Source organism: Leopardus geoffroyi, chromosome D4 (genome assembly GCF_018350155.1).
Source record: "Leopardus geoffroyi isolate Oge1 chromosome D4, O.geoffroyi_Oge1_pat1.0, whole genome shotgun sequence".
NCBI lineage: Eukaryota > Metazoa > Chordata > Mammalia > Carnivora > Felidae > Leopardus > Leopardus geoffroyi.
In genome coordinates this window covers 23,192,831-23,213,107 of record NC_059342.1, presented here as the reverse complement: position 1 = coordinate 23,213,107, position 20,277 = coordinate 23,192,831, and the positions used below count along the sequence as shown (strand labels likewise).

Genomic DNA, 20,277 nt, shown 5'->3' with positions numbered 1-20,277 from the left:
CTGCAAGGCCCACGTGGTCACCATCTGCACCCCCAACCCGTGCAGTAACATCGGCCCTTAACACTACTCAAAACTTCATTTGATCATTCCAGGCCTCAGGACCACCCCTATGAGATATTTTATCTCTGCACCTAGAGATGACGTCTGAGAAAGGCTTCTTGGCCAAGACCAGGCAGCTGGTGTAAAGTGACGTCTTGACATCAGCCAACATCGCTGCTATATTCCACACTAGGTTCACCCGCGCAAGCGCCATCCAGTGACCTCGGCAACAGGGGCCCCGCGGCCCAGGCGCAGCCCCACCCCCGGGCGTCAGCACGTTTTCCCAGGCAGCAGCCTCCTGTGGGAGGGAGTCAGGGGTCGCGCGGCCTGAAGGAGCAACCGCCAGGATGGAAATGGCAGACTTTGGGAAGGATCCCTCTGTCAGCGCAGGAGACAAGGTCCTTCCACCATCCAGAAACCTTCGTCAAAATCTATCTTTGAGGCAAATAAAACTCTCGCCTTCCAGAAGTGATGGACACAGATTCCAGAAGTCTGAGGTGAGAGGGCTAACCGTTAGACTGCCCAACATGGCCGCCATCGCCAGGGCAAACACCACAACCTCTCGGGGACGCCCCTGGGGGTGGCTCCGGGGACCCTTCGCCCCTGATATGGCTAGCCCTGAACGTCGCCACGCCTCTGTGCCTGTCCCCAACAGGACGTGGCCCCGCCCTTGGTGCCGCTCCCTTTGGGCACGGAGCCGCCCCCGCGTGTGACTCCCTGGGCCCTACTCGCTCCGCTGCCTGGCTCTTCTGGACGTCGCCACGCCTCTGGGCGTGTCCTTAACAGGACGTGGACCGGCTCTGGGTGCAGCTCGCTTTGGGGGCGGAGCCGCCCCGGGGTGTGACTGGCCTGTGCACGTGGCCCAAGGCCAGACCGACCTCCCCTGCGAAAAGCCTCCCTTTGCTCCTACTTCCCGCCCGAGGGTTTCCAGCTCCGTTGCGTCTGCCAGCCAGACTGTGGTGAGGTACGCATGGTTCGGTCCTCTGGAAAAGCAGATGACTAAGCCAAATATTCCAGCACAGTGGGAAAAGTGTTGTAAATTGGGAAGCGGGGACAGATCCCCGGGGAACCCTTCACAGTATAATAGGAAGGAAAGAGGAAAGAAGGGATGGGGATTCACGTTTTGGTTTTGTTACTCTTTGATACCTGCTAGCGATGAAAAGATCCAGTGACTTCTCATTTCCCTGTGGTGATCCAGCACACATGCTGGACGAGTGGGGATTGTGGAGAAATTGTAGGCCAGTGAAACCGTTTTGAGCGCTTAGGCAAGAGAATTGACTGAGGAACCCTCCTAGAAGCTCCCCGAAGACAGGGAGCTTTGTTTCCTTCCCCGTGTGCCCCCAATGCTTAGAAGGAAGCCCAGTACACAGTAAACACCGAGGGAATGAAGGGTTGTCTTCAGGCAGTGTTGGCGCTGCCCATTGGTATGGAACATTTATGGTGGCATCAGTTACTTTCTTGTGCGATTTTATCCAAGAGGGGTCAGCCCCTTATCGGAAGACGGGTCTAAAAAGGACAGAACTGACTTTGGCAAGGGTGACAGATGAAAGGCAAGTGGGGAAGGCTGTTGAGAGTGGAGCTCTTTAGGTTTGGGATTCAGTGGTGGACCACGAAGTTTTCCTTGGAGAGGGAAGAAATGAAGAAAAACGCTGTCAGATGCCCGGGGAGACACATAAAGTGGCTTGTAGTTCCTGCTGAATAGGTTGAAGAATTGGCATACTGAGGGCATAAACTGAAAGAATAAAACCGGTGGAATGTCAGACTGCTTTTTCAGGTGGCAGAAGTGTTCCCGGTGATAAGTTCTGGGCTACGGCCACAACTAGACTGGAATGCAGGTAAAGGGCTCTAGGATGAGAAGGGGTAGACAGTGAGAGGACAGATTATGGGATGGTCTGTCCACATGGATGTTGGGGCCTCTGACTGATTGCTGCCACCTCAAGTTCCTGTCCTGGGCCCCATCCCACTTCTGGCCTGTCCCAGGGTCTGTGCAGAATCAGCATTTCCTGCAACTCCCAAGCATTAGTCAGTGGCATAACTCTGGACAAGCAGGCAGAACTGGGGCAGTGAGAGAGAGGGATGTAGCCGATCTGGTTTTCTTTTGACACCCAGCATTCACTCACCTTCTGGAAATAGTCCCTCTGTTGACCCCCAGGGAATTAACCCCATTCTCATTCTCAGTCTCAGTCCATGTAAAGATGGAGTTGTCTTTCCCAGACAGTCTTCTTTTAAGTTGGATGTAAAACTCAAAAGATGGTTTTATGCTTTTTGGCAGCAGTGACTGGTCAGGGATGGCATGTGACCCAGCTGGAGACAGTAAGGCACAATGGGACTTTTGCAGGGACTATGAGAGAGACAACCCATTTTCAGCTCTACTTAGTGCTTGAGAAGTACACGTAAAGGTACAAAATGACAGACAGAAAGTCAGTCCAGAATCTAGTGCCAAGAAACGGATACAAACTGAACCTTGATGGCATCAACTGAGCCCCAACTTGAACCCTCCTGCCTGACGCCAGCCTTACTGCTAGATTTTCTCAGGTACCCGAGTCAACAGATTCTCTTTCTTAAGTCAGTCCCATTGTTTTTGCTGTCATTGACAGCCAAATAATTCCTCACAGTGCAAGGGCACTCTCCATCCTAGCTCCCTCTTCCCATGCTAGCACACTAAGTATATATTACCTTCTCTGTCCTCCAGATTGCCCTTCTACAAGAGGGGATTAAGAAACCCACTTTGAAGGATCGTAAATATTAAATGGGAAAATACACATAAAAGCATGTTTTGCAAAATTGAAGTGCAATAAGCATTGCCTAATTTTTCGGAATTAAATTAAATCTTGTTCAAAGCCCCCGTGTCAAAGGAAGTCATCCTATATTAGTCATGGCTGTCAGTGGGGTTGGTGGGGGAGGATTTTGCTATCAAGCAAATATTCGCTATCAGGCAAGTAAGTATATACCAAAGAGCCTCTGTGATTAAGCCCACCATGGTTGCTACTGGGATGGTCATTGTCCAAGCTCATTTGGCCCATTGAAAGGCCGCTGGTTGTATAGCCTCTATTCAGAGCGCTGGCAATGTGGTGTTTTGTGGCAGCTCCCAAAAAATGGGGCTTGATGATTCATCGTCTCAGCAAACATCATTTCATCCTTTGAAAGAATTGTCTTGTCTCCTAGAGAACTTCCTCACAGAACCATCTACGTAAGGAACACATCTTTACATCATTATGATCAAGTCGCTGGACCACTGGTACCTTAAGCAACTCTCCTTTCAGCCTAGCACTTCTGTCATCCCGTCTATCCTCTCTCCTGAGGACACTTGGCCAGATTGTCATCTCACTTATGAGAGTCTTGAGAGGACTGTGCGATACGTGCCTCGCAGCTTCTCTTTGGGGTCAGAAAACATGAAGACCATTTGTGACCCCTGAGAGGAGAAGCCCAGAGCTTCCTGTAAGACTACAGGGGATGTTAACTTTTTATTCCTTTTGGAGTCACCCCTGACAGGGAATAGAGAGGAAGCATTCAATAGTTTGGTAAATTATCCTGCCTCAAATGAAGGTTACCCAAACTTGGAAAGAATCCCTACAGAGGAAAATGACCCACTCTTGTCATTGCCAGCCCAGCCTCCACCCCAGGGGGAAGCACTGCTTCACTTAATTATTATTTCATGTTCATTTATTTGTGAGACAGAGAGAGACTGAGCCCAAGCGGGGAAGGGCAGAGAGAAAGGGAGACACAGAATCCTAAGCAGGCTCCAGGCTCTGAGCTGTCCACACAGAGCCCGACGTGGGGCTCAAACTCACGAACCATGAGATCATGACCTGAGCTGAAGTCAGATGCTCAAGCAACTCAACAGCCCGGGCGCCCCCACTGATACACTTCTGTAATAATCGGTTCTTTCCCTGCTCCCCAACCCCACCTATGAAGGAAGGAACAGACCTTGAGTCGCCTGGGAGAGAAGGAAGCAGCCTCCACAAGTCTCTGAACCTGCCACTTCGCCTGCCTAATGAAGACCGTATGTGCCCTTGGGACACAGGAAAATACCCTGATTTAGTCTCTGATCCAGGGCCAATGGGGTCCTAGGGGAAAAGCCTCAAGAGAAGAGCCCCTTCTCGAGGCCTGAGCTCCTTCACTGCGACTGCTGATTGGGACACAGTTCTCAATGTTAATCCCTCTGAAGGCTGCCTCTATGAACTTGATTGCCTTAGGCGGCACCTGACAGCAGAAAAGTTCCCAGTGCCTGAAGCTGGGATCTGGGGTCCCCGTGCCCAATCCGTATCAACGTACCAATCAATTCATGCATTTTGGCAACCCTGACATTAGGTTTGGAGTTAGATTTAAGGTTGTAAAGATTCAGGTAGCCCATTCCCACTGCATTATAAGTCAGTGAAAATTCTCGAGGCGCAACACTATACCATGTAAATGAGACTCCCCCGGCTTCTCGTAACACAGCGATACTTGAGAGTAGGCACAAAGCACATCTTTTTCTGGAAAAATTGATCATCTGTCCAGTCATTTTTCAGCAAATACAATTTCTTGCTTTTTATGACAGTAATGCTTTCCTATAGGAACAAGAATGTGAAGAAGGGACAGTAATCCTAGAAGCCGAACAAAAGTATAAGATCATTCATGGATGGTACTACCATATCATTTAGACAGATGACGTCCTGGATGTTCTGAGTATGCAAATCTGTCTCGTTAACTCATTCAATATTTTCTCAGAATGGAGGCAATGGACACTAGGTGTGACTTGTCATGTGACCCCAGGCCATTGACTCAACCCCTTTAAACCACCACATCTCCTTTGGTTAGAAGTCCTCAAGCCATAGGTACATGGAAGATATCCCAAGATGGGAGTTACATCCCAAGATGTTCTAAGATCCCAGTGCTAGCTTTCCCATCAATTGGGCAACTCATTCTCTCTGATGTGCTAGGTTGAAGAATCGAATTTGAACTCAGAGATGTGCTATACTAAATATATTAATAACAGGAATTGAATCTTGCAGCCTGTAGGGTTTGCTTCCTCTCTCAGTTTGTCTATATCTACAGAAGCTGAAGGTTACTTCTTTAGCCCTAAGGCCTGGGAGCTAGGGCAAAGTGGAGAAAGTGGTAGAGATAGGATGAGCCATAATGCACCTAAGCTTTCTTCCCCTCTTAAGTCTGAATGCTGGGGAGTCAGGTGCTTGCAAGTGTTCATTTTACTTTACCTTTCAGGATGACCCCACACCAACTTTACCTCTGTATCACCTGTTCTTCCTTCTTTGGATGCTCCAATCTGTTGGATGTTTTGTTACCAGCTGCCATTCCATGTAGCCATTAAACAGCTTTGACCTTGAGGACATGGATATGGATGAGGAGAAGGATCCAGTTGGCACCTTTGGCCCCTTTTGCTTCAGAGAACTGAGTAGGGTGTCCAAGAAGGAACCCTTGCCTTAGGAAGACTCCTAAGATTGCAATGATCCCCACCTCCTGAAGTTTACAATTGTGTGTAATTACCCCTCCCCTTGAGCACTGGTTGACCTTAGTGATTTGTCTCCAACAGAACAAAGGAAAGGTAATGGGATGCCACTTCCATTATTAGTTTGTAAAAGATTATAACTTCTGTCTTGTTTGCAAACTCTCTCCTAGTTTTGATGAAGGAAGTTGCTGTGTCAGAGAAACCCACGTGACCAGGAACCAGCGAACTCCCACCCAGGGCCAACAGGGTATTGAGGACCTCAAGCCAACAGGCTTTGAGGCATGCATCCTGCCAACAATTGTAAGTGAATACAGAAGTGGGTCCTTCCCCAGGCACGCCTTCACATGAGAACCTAGCCTCAGCTGACACCTTAATGACAGCCTTCTGAGAGACCCTGAAGCAGAAAATCCAGATAGGCCTAGCCTGAGATTCTGACCCACAAAAATGGTCAGATGACAAATATGTGTTTTTAAGCCACTAAATTTTGGGATATCCATTACACAGCAATTCATAACTAATGCACCTCTAAATTACTGTCACTTTGGTGTAAAATGTAGCATGTCTGGGAAAGCAGGCACCATATAGGAGCACAGCTTCCCTGACAACATCCTGGAGGTGCTGTCTTCATGCTCAAAGATGATCTTGTGTTCTCTCAGGCCAAAATGGTATCCCTGTGCTCTCATAAGCCCTGAGTAGTCTCCGGGAGGTGACGCCTACATGCCATAGTACCTCATTGCACCCTACAGCTATATATATGTCAGGATAGTTTGGGAGCAGATGAACAAACAGGTGGGGAGCCAAGGTGTGGACTTTAAGGGGTTTTCTCACTTGGTGAAGGCCTGAACATTTTCAGAGTAAGCCTTTTGTACTTCTTATGAAAAAAATTCTACGTTTTAAATACAGGACACCTGAGCAGGGTCAAATAAAGGGCCCCGGGATAAAACTGAGAAGGCCACTGTCAGGCTTCTTACAAGGGACCAGTATGGATGTAGAAGCCCAAAGAGGAAATCGGTAAGAGCTGAACTCACTTCTTCCTTTCCCAAAGCACAAGTCCCCCCTCCTATACACCACCACCCCACAATCCCAGTGCACTACACAGAAACACCCCCACTCTCTATTAGAGCAAACGTTTATTGAGGAGGATTAATATTCTTGGTTGTGCTGAAGAAAGATTGTTCTGATCAGAGGATATGTTATTGTGAAAACTGTAAGGCTTTCTCAACAAGACCTAAACGATTTCTTTAGGGAAATTTCTTCTCCCTCAAAGTGCTGGAGAAGCATTTTCTGCTTGAATAGAAGCGTCAAATCTCCGAACACAGTACTTTCATCAGCGGTGAGGGGGGCTGCAAGGACCTGGCATACTTGATGCACACAGGTGGGGCCTAGGTGATGTACGGGCTCCCTGGAGGACAGAGAAGAAGCGAGTTGGCTTGGAGTTAATAGCTGCTTCTTGAAGGCCCCAACTTTCTGGGGAATTCCGGTCCTGTGTCTGTTCTGCCTGACACTTGTAAGACACTTCTGTTCGCAGAGACGGCTTCTTGGCTACAGAACTCGATCCTGGCCCGTTTGCCGTGTGGTGTGTCAGAGAAAGCCTGATAGTTGGAGGGATGCCTCTTGTCAGGCCCTGCCTGGGCCTGGAGTTCTTCCTTCTGCTGGCTTAACTCTGAGGCCTCAGATTCACACCTACCTGCCACCTTCACGCCTAGGATCTTCCCAGTGGCAGTCATGAGCTCATGAGCTTCAGGAGGCCCAGCACTCACAAGAGCAGTCAGTCACACTTTCAACTGAGTCTCGGTGCTAGCAACTTTCCTGCTTTGTGATTTTTTTCATGGCCTTGATCCACTTGATACATTGCCTCATCTTTTTTCTGAAGTAACTCTCGGGAAGAAACTGTTCGTTCTGTGACAGAGGTGAGGGAGCACTCTCTAATTTTCTGTCCTCAATACGGTGGCTCTTCTTTCTGGCTACGGATGTCCCTACCCCTGAATCCTCCCTTCTACATTTTCCTGCGTTGGAACCCTGAGGTCTCACTTTCTCTGCACTTTTTCTTTGTGGAAAATTCTTAGGCTGGCACTCACCTAAGACCAGCTTAGAGGGCCAGGACTCCTGCTGCTGCTCCGTGCTGTGTTGTCCTCCAAGTGGACATGCGGCACCTGGGAGGCTCCCATATCCCCACTACAGTCACTCTGGGACTGAGTCAGTGAGGCCTTGGACGTCAAGCTGTCAGAAGTAAGGGGCATGCCAGTGGCATCCATGCTTGAGCTTGATTGTGGTCCTCCCTCTACAGTTTCAACTTTAACTCACTAAGGAGCTGTCTTTTAAGGTCTGATAGTTTAGAATCTTGGGGAGCCAGTGTTTTTGGTGAGGGCTGTTCAGTGGTCGGCACAGCTTCTACCTTACTCAAATTGACATTTGTCATTTTGGAGCTTTCCAACTCACTGGTTGTCAAGACTTCACAAGATTGGGATTGAAGAGTACACAGCTCCTCGGTGTTGAATACGCCCCTGGACAAGTTGTGCTTTGCAAAATGGTCTAAATTCTTCTGCACCATCACTCTGCCCTGAGCCATTTCAGTTCCATCGCCAGGACTCACATTCTCATCCTTTGGCTCATGTCCACCTTCAGCTTGCTTTGGGGGCACCTCTGGGCCACGTCTGCTGTCTGGTACAGCCTCCCTCTGTCTCACTTAAGCTATGATGCTGTGTGTAGGGGACTGGAAAGTCTGACTTCCATACGCAGCTGTCTGGATAACCTCTGCAAGCTCATGGTTGGTGTCAGAGAGTGATGCTTTCAGGGCCCTCTGTCCTTCATTGCCCATAGGTGACATGGCAGGGAGAGAATGATCCAGGATGGGGACTGAATTTGGTGTTCTCATCCCGTTGCCATGAAAAGTTTTAGAGCTCCTCTCACGGGGGTTAGAAAACTCAGCTTTGGAATCCACCAGAGAAATATGCATGGCTGAGAGGGAATGTCTAATTGGGGAAGAGGCCATGTTGTGGCTTCTCTCAACATATAGAATTTTATGGATTCAAGAACCCTGAGCAATAGACCCCACCTCTGACTCCTCCGAAATCTTATAATATGGGCCTCTAGCAGCCGTCGGTTATTTGGATCGAGAAAGGAAGGCTCCAGAATGGTAATCTGGCAGCAAACCCTACCCACCATTGTCTTTTTTGATTTGTGTTTTCCATTTTAGTGATGATGAGCAAATTTTATCCATTTTAGTGATGATGAGCAAATGAATCAGTGGGATTCTTTGTCTGGAACAGACGTGGTAAGAGGTTGATGTCTTGGAAAAAGGTGGGGTCAAGAGAAAAGATGGTATTCAGAGGTAAAGTGGACTCGGCTTGGGCAATAGGACCCCCTTTCTGAATGTCATGTAGTAGGAGAGGGGGAAAGGCAGTGGGTTGGGGTGTAGAATGGCCCACTGGGAATCTGGAACTCAAAGGAGGAGAAGACTCTGGTGGCAGAGAGTGACCTGGTCATGAGGATAAGAAACCTTAGGTGAGAAAAGGGAGGGGGTGGTGGGGATGGCTCAGGCAAAAGGGCTGGTTTTAGGTCTCCTGGAGGGACTGCTGTGAAGGCAGGGGATGGACAGAATGATGAGACTGTCACAGGAGCTGTGGCAGCCAAGGGGATCACAGAGAGAGTACCGTCTTCCAGGACCTCCAGGAACAGCAGCCGATTGACCTCAGCTGTTGTACTATTACACACCTCGCAGAAGGGGTCTGGACATAACAGTTGACGAAAGTGCATGGTATCATGATGCCGGCACAGGGGGCTGCAGGAGACAGGAGGTACAAAGCTGCAGCCACGGCCAAAAGAAACATATGTGGCTCTGGCAATTCTGGCAAAAGTAGTGCCACCCCCCATCCCGAAGGCTTTCCCATTCTGACTCTGAGGATTTTCTATCCCATGACAACCCCAGACTTCCCTGAAGCCCTAGAAATTCATAGACTCTGCTAAAAACGGTGGGGGGGGGGGTGTCAGGAAAGAAGGTAATGTTTAGTCACCTTTGCAGAAGAGAAATCACCTTTCTTATCTCCTCAACTTCGTTCTGGCAAGTTCTCCAACCTGGGAAACCAGGAGATTGGTGAAGGTCGAAGCAGGAGATATTATGAGAGGCCGAGTACAGTGTCCTTTAAGAGATGCACTTGGTAGATTGGATTTGGAGAGCCCCAAGAATGAGAATATAAGATCACATAGTCAGTGATAACAACAAGACTCACATAGGTGTGGTGTTATATCGTTCACAATGGACTTTCATATATAATATCCCATGTGATCTTGAAAAAAACTCTATGAGGGACATAGGTCAATGATTACTTTCAAGAGGAATCTGAATAGGAATGATGTCTCCAGTCTTTCACAAAGACAGGAGACAGAAGTTCTGACTCTTGACAGTCACTCGGCCACCTTGGGCAACACCCATTGACCAGTTCTATCACTGCTTTGTGCTCAGGGATGGGCAGAGCAAGGAAAGCTGAGAAGGGTCTTAGCCCCTGACTGCCTTTCTCTGAGACTTTTCTCTGAGGCCCTTCTTTTCTGAGAGGGACAATATCTAGCAAATGATGTCCTCAGAGATCATGGACTAGGGACCTCATGGAAAGGACAGAAAGGGTCACCCTTGGAGAGCTCAGGTGGAATAGTCAGAACCTTACCGTTCAGTGTCCCACCTTTCCTCCTCCTCTTGGCTCTGCCCTGATGCTAGAACAAAAATGAGAGAATGGGGAGCTTGTCTGTCTCTCACTTGGAGAGTGACTCACTTGTCACTCACTTGTCCGTCTCTCTTCTCTCTGGGAAACAGGGAAATTTAATATCCACGACTGCTATGACTCTATTTTCAGTAACAATTTTGTGGTTCCTGCTTTTATCAATTTTTAAAGGTGATGAAACGTTTTCAATATTTGCTATTTTGAAAAACTCAAGGAAGGATTTTGTGTATGAGGTCCACACTTGATAGTCTCAGCCAGAAGTCCTTTGTGCAATGAGGACACAGACACGGAGGCCAGCAGTCACATCTGTGCTCCCTGAGGTACGACCATGTATTGTAGGACACAGCTCAGAACCCAGTCTCTCCTCAGAGGCTTTCAGAGAACCAGCCCAACATGAAGGAAGGCTTGGTCGAGTGAGGCTTGACATGGGATGGAACTCTCCATCGAGTGCGAGTGAGCTTTGTTCTCTTTCACAGATCCCATACTCTCTAAATAACCCAATCCAGGAATACGGAATCACTGTGTTTGGGATTTTGCCCAAGACCTGTCACCACATCCAGATAGTTTGTGAGCTTCGAGTGGAAATCTTAGTCATTTCTTAACCCGTAGCCCTGCCAGATCTCTTTTCCTAGAGGAGTGAATGTCTCTTCTTTAAACATTCCCATTTTAGGTGTCTCTCTGACCCAGCCAAACTCATTAAGAATGTGGGATGAAGAACAGGAAAGTAAAGAGTTATTCTCTGAAGGACAACTTCTGGTTCCAATTCTCACAGTTAAAAAAAAAAAAGCCTGGAGTCATCACTTCAGTCTTTGAAAGAAGCAAACTGAGAATCAATGACTTTGCTTGCAGCCATAGTAGGAACCACTACCCTAAATCCTCAGAGAGTGTGAATGCACAGAATCATAGCTAAGATCAGCTTACCTGGGACAGAAACCACTGGAGACTGGGGATTGCTCTCCTTCTGGGAACACTTGAATAGACACTTTGACAAATTGCTGGAGGATGCATGTGGGCTAGCATGAGGGTAAGAAACTCCTGGCGTCACAATCTAATGGGGACCCCCGCTTATTCATAAGTTTTATTACCAGGAACCCCACCTGGTTCTCACACTAAAGAGCTATGAAAACAATGTTCATGTTTCTGGCCAGGGAGTATAGGGTTTGAGAGAAAATTAACCATTTTGAAACATTGTGAAATATTCTCAGAGTTCTCCATAACATAAGCCTGCTCAGTAGGGGAAAAAGACTACCACATGGGAGAAGGTAAATTATGCAACTAAGGCAGCCCATCTAGCCTTCTTGTCTCATCTATGGAGTAGGAAAAAACAAACCATCTTCAAAACACTTGTGAACATCACAAGTAAGGGGCACAGGCCTATTAAAAGACAGACATTTAATCATATCCCCTGCCCCAAGATCTTACGGGCTCTCCTGGGAAAAAGGAGACAACACATAAGAACACATGGGGAACGTAAGCATAGATATGAGAAACTCTACGAATCAAAAGGAAATGTTAGAAAACAAAAACACTATGACAGATGTAAAATGCCTTTGATTGACTCATCTGAAGGTTGCATATGGTCCAGGAAAGAACAACTGAGTTTGAAGATATGGCAGTAGAAATGTTCCATGCTGAAAATCAAAGAGAAAAATAATTTTTTTAAAGCTGAAATCCAGAATACCCAAACATTGTAGAAGCTCAGAGAACACCAAGCAGGGAATTACTAAAAAACTAAAATAAAATAAAAATAAACTATACCTGGACATATCATTTTCAAACTGTAGGAAAGCAAAAGATAAAATATTTAAAGAATTCAGAAGAAAATAAAAACCCCACCTCTAGGAAAAAAGATAAGAATTACGACCTATTGTCATAAGCCATACAAGTAAGAGATTGGAGTGAAATATTTAGTGTTGAAATTTAGTTTGGAAGAAAAAACCACCAATCAAGAATTTTGTATGTAGTGAAATTATCCTTCAAAAATGAAAGAGAAGTAGGAAGTCAGACAAAGAAAAGCTGAGGAAATTCAGCAGCAGCAGACCTGCCCTGCAGAATGTTAAAAGAAGTTCTTCAGGGAGAAGGAAAATACATCTACAATAGGTGAAGGAAGATAAAATAAAACTGTTCTTTGTCTTATTCTCAATTGACCCAAGAATAATAACAATAATGTGTTGGGTGATTATAGTGTATGGATAAGTGAATGACATCAGTGTTACAACTGACAGGAGGAATTGGAAATTCCTGCACTACCTATTAAGTGGTATAATATTATATGAAAGTTGTACATGCATGTTACAAACTCTAGGGCAACCATGAAAATATTTTTTATAGAAGCGCCTGGGTGACTCAGTAGGTGAAGCATCCGGAAGATCGGTAGGTCAGAAGATCAAGTTCTTCATCGAGCTGTGCACTGAGCGTAGAGCCTTCCTGAGATTCAGTCTCTCTCTTCCCTCCCCCTACTGTGTGTGCTTTTTCTCTCTCTTAAGTAAAATAAAATGTTTTTAACACACAGTAATTGTGCAAAAAAAAAAAAAAAAAAAAAACATGGTGAGAAAATGGAATCATATATAATGCTTGCTGAAAACCAAAAACACTAAATGGAAATTACACTAAATGAAATTTACAATAATTTACACTAAATGAAAATTAAAATACAACTTAATCAGGGTGCTTGGGTGGCTCAGGTGGTTAAGTGACTGCCTTCAGCTCAGATCATGGGCTCATGGCTTGTGAATTTCAGCCCAGAGTAAGGCTCTGTGATGACAGCACAGAGCCAAGAACCTGCTTTGGAATCTGTGTCTCCCTCTATCTGTCCCTCCCCCACTTGAGCGCACTTATTCTCTCTCTGTGTCTCTGTCTCTGTCTCTCTCTCAAAAATAAACATTAAAAAAAATTTTAATAGAGCTTAATGTGTAAGATTCAGCAAAAGCAGTAGTTGGAAGTTGATAGCTTGGAAGGCATCTATTTGTAAAGGAAGATTTATTATCTCTGACAGACTCTACTCTATTTCCCTGATTGATGTCTCTGTGCTTCCAGAATATTGGCAAACACGGATTCCTCTTTAGGTAACAGCATCAGAAGAAGGACCCCACCCCACTCAGGAGGGCAAGGATGGGGATAGCTAGCAAGTTCAATTGGAGTTCAGCCATGGTGCAGTAAGGCCTCTCAGACAAAGATGGTTCACAGCATTGGAAAGGTATTGCTGCCTCGGGCAGCTGGGCATTGAGAGTACATGTTGTAGACTAGAGTTCCAGGCCCACATCACAAAGCTTTAGTACAGACACCAAAGGTTCTTGAGGGTAGGGGAGGGGACAACACAGGAAAGAGAAACCCACACGCAACTCCTCCCCCATCGTCCAGGCCAGCAAATCTGTCCATCCTTCCATGATCTCTTAGATGCCTCAACTTACCTTCCAACTCCACCTATTCACCCTTTCATATATTTACCTCAGTGAAATCATCATATTCCACCTGTTTCCCTGATATTACCTGAGACCCTTTTTACTGCTTGGTGATCTCCTTTTGGACCCCACATTGTCGCCGAAGGTTTGCTATGCCCAGAGATCCACATCCCCAACATCTACTCTGCCTTGAGCTGCAGTTTTCCCCAGTAGTGCATTTTTACTTTTATGAACTGAGAAATATACTGAGAGGCAGACCTACCCCCCATATTTCCTCAAAAGAATCCACACTCACCAAAGAGCATAAGAGAGCAGAGTAGCCTCTACCAAAGAACAGAAAGCATGACAAAGAGGGAGACGAGGGCATGGCGCCCCATGGACCTGTGGCAAACAACTTAAAATCCTTCAGTAATTCTTTTATTTCCCCATATCCCTCTTAGGCTATTCATGCCCTAGAGGGTCTCTTCTACCCATACGGTGTCTCACCCTGAGGCTCCCTCTTCTCTCTGCCTAATGCCACCTCTCCCCTCAACGTTTGTTTTTTGTTTTTTTTTTAAACTTTATTTTGAGGGACAGAGGGCTTGTGAGCATGAGCGGGGGAGGGGTAGAGAAGAAGAGGGAGAATCCCAAGCAGCCTCCAGCCTGATGGGGGCCTCGATCTCATGAGCCACAAGAGCATGACCTGTGCTGAAATCAAGAGTCGGACCAACTGGTTGGCCTGAGCCACCCAGGTGCCCCTCCCCACAATTTTAATTATTCCTTTGTTACAGAGCAGTAATGCTGAATCACAGCCCACAGACCAAACTCATCTTAATCTAGGAAGCGGGCTTCTCTTTAGCATAACGTCTCATGAGCACAATTGTAATTATATGTAACAATACCATTTGGAGTATTTTGAATCACACCTGTGGTTACTTCTTCCATGAAAAGTTTCATTAGTTTTTCCCTGCATAATTGGTAACGTTCCACCAAAATACCTATTGACATCTCCATCCCTTTTTTAACAATAATGTCATTCTTGTTGATGGTGTATATGTATTCATCTCCCCATGCTAGCTAGTCATTTAATAGTTGTACCCCTTACAACTAGCTTCATTATTTATATTACAGACTGTTGAAATTAAGCCCTGTATCATCTCCTTATTGGACTTGCCTGCATTCCATCTCTGATGAATCAGTCTTGGCCACAGACACCCAATTCTTTCCCTCTGATATGAGGAGGGTTTATCAGTAATGGTGACTCCTTCCTTTACCTCTCTTCTCCTGCACCCACAGCTTCACCATTGTCTCTACCCAGAAGGAAGGTACACTTCAAGCTCAGCCCGCCTGGGGCACATACCTTCCCTTGACTGCAGGAGGTTTCTCTGTTAAGGAAAATCCCTGCACATATCTTTGCATCACTAGTATTGCTTTTTAATAGAAAGTGTGGTCCTGACGGTCCCTAAGGCTCCTAGGACCCACTCACAACTATAACAATATCCTTTAACATCCGAGCGAGATCAGTTCCACCAAAAAAAAAGTTTCTAGGTGAGGAGGGGTTATAAATATGGCACATCGGATATAGTTTTCAAAAATGGGCCCTTATTATAAAAAAGCCTAAGAAACTGACCCAGATTAAAGGAAACTAGAGAGACACAGCAACTATGTGTAGTATGTGATTCTAGACAGAATCCTGTAAAGGAAGTTTAAGAAAAACTACACAAAGGACGTTACTTGATTTAAATCCACAAAATTGGGGGCACCAGGATGGCTCAGTGGGTTAAGCATCTGACTCTTGATTTCGGCTCAGGTCATCATCTCACAGTTTCTGGGATCCAGTACCCCCTGGGGCTCTACACGGATGTCTCAGGTCCTACGTCGGATCCTCTCTCTCCTGGTCTCTCTGCCCCTCCCCTGCCACAGGCACATGCACTCTCTCTTCATAATAAACTTAAAAACATAAAGTGACAAAAATGTAATATGAATGCGAAAGTAAAAACTTTATGTCAATTTTAAACTGTTATCACTGCGATAACTGTGCTGTAAGAGCAACTTTTCTTAAGAAATACACGAAGAAGGGGCGCCTGGGTGGCTCAGTTGTCTAATCGTCCAACTTCATCTCAGGTCGTGAACTCGCGGGCAGTGAATTCGAGTCCCATGTCGGGCTCTGTGATGACAGCTCAGAGCCTGGAACCTGCTTTGGATTCCCTGTCTCCCTCTCTCCCTGTTCTTCCCCTACTTGTGCACTCTTTGTCAGAACTAAATAAACGTTAAATTAAAAAAAAAAAAAAAGAATTACACAATGAAATATTCAGGGCGAAAGTACATGATGCATGAAATATATTCTCAAACGTTCAAGAACGTATGTATGTTTTTCATACATGGATCTGTGCGGTCGTGTGGAGAGAGAAGGGAAAGGAGGAAAGCAGACAGGAATTGTAAATAGTTCAAACTGTTAGTAGGTAAATCTGGATAAAGGGTATATGGCTCTACCATCTATGCGACTTCTCCACAATTTATTTTCAAATATATATACTTTAAAAATGAATTTAACCCAACCTTTGAGATTTCTGGCTTTGGTTCCAGGAGCTGCTGCCGCCACCATACCCAGACCCCAGAAATGCGCAATGCCAACTTTAAAACAGTTGTCTCGAGCTCTGTCCCAGACAAGAACCCTGGGATGGTCTGCACATATGAAGCATGCTAACATTTCACCAAGGTTTTAACAAAATACTGGCAAAGAACAACCCCATTCAAAACCAAAAAAAGAAAAAGTATTTTAGAAATTATACACAATATAAAACAAACAAAAAGAACAAAACGTCATCGTGTATACTACATGGAACCCCTAAGGTCTTTTTTAGCTAGTGCTTCCAGGTTATTGTCTTCTGGGTTCTGCGGTGTGAATTGGGTTGCTAGCACCTCATTTGCTCTGCTAGTCAGTTACTGCTCCTCCACCAGATTCCCATCTTCCAAAAATGTGTTGACATCTTTTTCCTTACCCGCTCCCCTTTTTTGTCATCTGTAAGTACTTCTTTTCCACAGCTTTATTGAAATATATTTCACATACCATATAATTCACCCATTTGACGTGGATAAGTCCATGATTTTCAGTATATGCACAGACATGTGCATCACAATTCTAAAGCATTTCCACGACTTGAGAGAAAAACACCTGCAACCTTTTGCCTATCATTCCCTTCTCCGCTCAGCCCCCCTCCACCCCACCTCCAGGCCCCAGCTCTAGGCTGAATCTACTTTCTGTCTCCCGATTTCCCTATTCTGGACATTTCATGTGAATGGAATCATGTGTGGTCATTTCTGACTGGCTTCTTTCACTGAACATGTTTTCAAGGTTCATCCATGTTGTGGCAGGTATTGGTCTTTTTATTGCCAAAAAATATATCATGTGGGTATGTCCTGTTTTATTTACCCATTTTATCAGTTGATGGATGTTTGTGTTGTTTCCATCTTGTGACGTTATGAATAATATAGCTGTGAACATTTGTATACAAGTTTTTGTGTAGACCTCTGTTTTCAGTGCTCTCGAGTAGACACCTAGGAGTCATCTGCTGGATTATATGATAACTGGATGTTTAACATTTTGAGCAACTGCCAGACTGTTTTCCAAAACAGCTGCAATATTTTCCATTCCCACCAGCATCATATGGGGTTCTAAATTCTCCACAGTCCCACCAACACTTGGATTATCTTTTTGATTCTAGCCATCCTTGTGGGTGTGAAGTGCTGTGAAATACTGGTTTTGATTTCCATTTCCCTGATGGCTAATGGCATCGAGCATTTTTTCATCTAATCTTTTACTTTTAATGGCCTTTGGGGAAAGAGAGGAGTGTTTGATCTACTGTGTTTAACTTGAAACACAATAGTTCATTTTAAAAGTGGCGGGAAAAGTTTTTCTTCTAAATATTTGAAAACACATAGAGCAGTGTTGAGTCTTTATCAACATGTATAGTGTTCTTCTATACCTTTTGCATGTTATACTTACTGTGTGATGAAGGGACAGTGAGATCGTGCCCTGAATTTGCTCTGTAAGATTACTCCTCATGTGGAGGTGAGGAATTCACTCAAAGGGCTCTTCAGGGTTGACTGCAAGGCAGAGCAGAACTGATTGCCAAAGTGCCTATAAGCTCAGTGCTTTTTGTCACCCATGCTGCGTACATCTATTGTGAATAAGTATGTTCCACAGGTGATAAATATCAAAGAAATGTGAGAGCTTTGACATGGGCACATAGCATATGTCTTAGAGATGGATGGCAAGATGTTTATTTGTTTATGTTTGTTTATTTTTTTTTTAATTTTTTTTTTCAACGTTTATTTTTATTTTTGGGACAGAGAGAGACGGAGCATGAACGGGGGAGGGGCAGAGAGAGAGGGAGACACAGAATCGGAAACAGGCTCCAGGCTCTGAGCCATCAGCCCAGAGCCCGACGCGGGGCTCGAACTCCGGGACCGCGAGATCGTGACCTGGCTGAAGCCGGACGCCTAACCGACTGCGCCACCCAGGCGCCCCCATGTTTGTTTATTTTGAGAGACAGAGAGAGAGAGAGAGAGAGAGAGAGAGCACGAGGTGGGGGTGGGGGGAGAGCAGAGAGAGAGGGAGGAGGAGGAGCAGAGAGAATCCCAAGCAGGCTCCACACCAGCAACACAGAGCCTGATGTGAGGCTGGAACTCGTGAACCTGAGATTATTACCTGATCCTAAACCAAGAGTCAGATGCTTAACCGACTGAGGAGCCCCTAGATGGGAAGATCTTACAATGGGCTTTTGCACTTTAATCGTAATCACACCTGCCAGATGATAATAGTGCAACTTGGGTGAGGGGCGTGTGGGAAGTTCAGTTGTTCTAGCTGCTCTTGTGCATGTTTAAACATTTCTGTAGTAAAAAAGCTTAAAAAAGTAAAAGAGGGAAAGGAGCAGGAGGAGACCTGGCAAGGGAGGCTCAGTCCCATCAAGACTAGAATTTAGGGATCTCTCAATAAAGAGTATTTCCTTCGACACTGGGGAAGGAAAGGGGAATGGGGAAATATTGTTGGAAGGTTTCGCTGTGTTGTGTTCTGATGAAGAGCTCCCATCTCATGGCTTTCTAGCTCCTCTGTGAACTGTGGTCCAGCACATCTGCAGGGAAAATGAAGAGGGCCTAAGTTGAGGAAAGTGAAGGAAATTTAAAATAGATCTGAGTAGAATTGGCAAGAGAACAGACGAAGGAAATAGTGACCTAACTCCAATTCTTTTGTTTCCATGTAAGCCTGGGATAAGTATTTGTGAGATGAATGAATGATTTGCAAGTAGTGCTGGGACTGAATTTCTTGTGCCATCAATAGACTCAATTGTGATATTTCCAATAGTGATCAGTAACTTGGAGAAAGGTATTTCTAGAAAAAGCAGAGAGACGAGAATTTGCCAGACAAGAAGGACTGAAGGGGATTGGATGGGGCCCATTTGTACTGGAGGTTCTTATTTAAAATTTTTTAATGTTTATTTCGAGAGAGACACCGGGAGAACACAAGTGGGGGAGAGGCAGAGAAGGAGAGACAGATCCCAAGCAGGTTCTGTTCAGAGCCTGTGTGAGATCATGACCTGAGCTAAGAGCAAGAGTCAGCCGCTACAATGACTGCGCCACCCAGTCAACCCTGTTTTTTTAATTTTTTTAATGCTTATTTTTCAGGAAGAGAGGGAGAGACACAGAGTGTGAGCTGACGAAGGGGCAGAGAGAGAGACGGAGACACAGAATCCCAAGCAGGCTCCAGGCTCTGGGCTGTTAGCACCGAGCCCCACGTGGGGCTCAAACTCACGGACCACGAGATCATGACCTGAGCCGAAGCTGGACGCTTACCCGACTGAGCCACCCAGGTGCCCCTGGAGCTTTTTAAATGTTGTTACCTGATAGATGATCAAGAAGACAAGGCTTTGGTACATAGACGACGAGTAGAAAAATGAATGATGTGGAGTTGGTACCAGGGGGCATATAAGCCGGAAGGATAGGAGGAGGAGGTAAAAGGACAGAATGTCAGACTATAATATTCCTGATGGCAGAAGTATTCCGAGCATTAAGATCTACAGGGTGTCAGTAACTGCACCGGATGGGCAGTAAAGGACTCTAAAATGAGATTATGTAGAAACTGGGAGACTGGGTTATTGGCTGATCTATCCACATAGATGTTACAACCTCCAGTACTTTCTCTTCATGTTGCCTGCCCTGGGCCCCATCTCACCTATTGTCTCTCTCAGGACCTCCACAGAATCAGACTCTGCATTCTTTCTGTGACCTTAATGTTCCGATACTGCAGGGTCAATGGCATGACCCTTGACAAGAAGGATACCACATTTGTATCTTCTTGTTCAAAGAGGGCTTCAATGGTTTTTTAACACTGAACATTCACTAGGACACTCACTCCATTTTTGAGTTCCAGCCTCATGTGGCATCGCCTTCCCTCCAGAATCCTATTGTAAGCATGGGAGAATCGTATTGTAAGGGTGGGTAGGTGTGCTGTCTTGGCCAAAAAAAAAAAAAAAACAAAAAACAAAAAACAAAAACCAGCATTCCATGGAAAAGCCCCCAATTATCTGTATGCTGGTGCACAGTGTAGAACTCACCTCTGGTTCATAAACTGCAGGTCTTCTGGAGGAGATCTACCTTGGCTCCACTAAGGCCATGAATATCAAAGGTGGTACCTCCA

At 45.6% G+C, this 20,277-nt stretch overlaps 1 long non-coding RNA gene across 1 annotated transcript; it reads left to right on the top strand.

Moving 5' to 3' along the window:
* Window positions 1-223: 223 nt before the first annotated feature.
* Window positions 224-7,087, top strand: LOC123592858. Its single transcript, XR_006709983.1, has 3 exons — window positions 224-536; window positions 5,656-5,785; window positions 6,389-7,087. It is a non-coding gene; the product is annotated as an uncharacterized LOC123592858 (long non-coding RNA).
* Window positions 7,088-20,277: the final 13,190 nt, after the last annotated feature.